Genomic DNA, 2,010 nt, shown 5'->3' with positions numbered 1-2,010 from the left:
TATATATATATATATATATATGTATGTATGTATGTATGTATGTATGTATATGTTATAATTATTTATATAAAATATAAGTATTTTTATTAAATTTTAGGAAAAAATTAGCAAATAAGTCATAATACATAACATATTTAGTCAAAATAGCAACACTTTAAAATATTCATTTAAAATGTAAGAATGACAATATTTTAACAAATAAAATGTATCCTTATATAATTCAGTTAACTTCCTTTTATTTCTCAAATTAGGTCACTTTTGACTAAAAATTAATACACCCCATTACCCACTTTTCATTCTGTAAATATTTTTTACTAAATTCTATCATTTCTCTTTTTCTCTCTGAATTTTTTTCCATTATTCCATATCCTCGTATAACTTTAAACTGTGTCTTTTTTCTTAAATCAAAATTCTTCTTTTTTTAAGAAATCATTCAAAAGATTTTCAACATTTGTCGAAGTTTTGAGATACAAAAGTATATTATATGTTTTGTATGTCGGATTTGGATCTGGAAGAAGTATCAGGTGAAGAAATGTTATTTTTGAAGTGTCAATATTAGGATAAATCGCTCAAAAGTACAGAATTTGATCATGTGTCATGTGAAGAAGTGTCATTTTTGAATGTTAATATTTGAAAAATTGATAAAAATTATTGAAGATCAGGGTGATGAAAAATAGCTTTATGGCATGTTGCATTTTGTATCTAAACTACCAAATTGTATTCTTTAATGTTTTATTATTTGTTGCATCTTGTATTCATTACAAAATTCATGTGTATCTTGCTAAAATTTGAATTTTTTAGGTGTAACTTGTATTTATTTTGTAGGTAGAATTCATTTCAAATTATGTGTATGTTTAATTTTATATTAGATAAATAGTTTTACAGAATTTTCTATGTATTTTATATTAGGCTTCATAATTTTTTTTATACATTCTAACTATGTGATGCCAACAAGTGTTGTATTTCTTTTTTATTTTGTATTAATTCTAATTATATGCCAACATGTTTTAGATTTTCTGTGCTCACTTTGTATTTCAATATCATTTTTTATTTCAATCTCACTTTGTATGCCAATACATTTTGTATTTTTTTTATTAATTCTAAATGTATGCCAACAAGTTTCATACTTTTTATGCTCATTTTGTGATTCAATCTTATTTTGTATGCCAATAAGTGTTGTATTTATTTTTTAGTTTGTATTAATTCTCAGTGTATGCCAGCAAAATTTAGATTTTTTGTGCTCAATTTGTATTTCAATCTCACTTTGTATGCCAACAAGTTTTGTGTTTTTAATTTTGTAGTAGTTCTAAATATATGTTGACAAGTTTTAGATTTTTTGTGATCACTTTGTATTTCAATATCACTTTTAGATTTTTTGTGATCACTTTGTATTTCAATATCACTTTGTTTGCCAACAAATTTGCATTTTTTTAATTTTGCATTCATTCTAAAATCTTCTTCACTGCTAGTAAAAATCATAAATCAATAGACTTCAATTTGACATATATTGAATATTTTCAATGGAGAGTTAAAATTAATATTGAAAATTTGAGGTTTAAGGGAGAGAGAAGTAATGCCAATTGTGAAGCCAAACACGTATAATAGGAACGAAATTTAGTAAATTTTAATCCCAAAAATAAAAGATGAAAAGAACATAAGAATAGTGAAAAAATAATAGTCTAGGCCTACTTAAAGTTATAACAAAATTATGATTAGTAATTATGATAATTTTATTGGTTTAAATTTAAAATTTACCTTATTTGAAATATTATTTTTCTTAATTTTCTCCATTCTGTTAATAACTAATTATATTTATTTCAAATTAAACAAATGACAAAAGTACATAAATCAACAATATAAAAAACTAAAATATTGACATTTTCAATAAATATTAAAAGTTTTGCTATGAGGCTCCATCAAATGTTAAAATATTATTATTTTAAAAAAATTTCCAAAAAAAAACATTCATACTAATGTCATGATTTATAAATTAAAGGAACTATATATATA

This window comes from Solanum pennellii, chromosome 11, assembly GCF_001406875.1.
Source record: "Solanum pennellii chromosome 11, SPENNV200".
In the NCBI taxonomy this organism is placed as follows: domain Eukaryota; kingdom Viridiplantae; phylum Streptophyta; class Magnoliopsida; order Solanales; family Solanaceae; genus Solanum; species Solanum pennellii.
The sequence above is the reverse complement of the archived record's forward strand: the minus strand, read 5'-3'. Positions refer to the sequence as shown.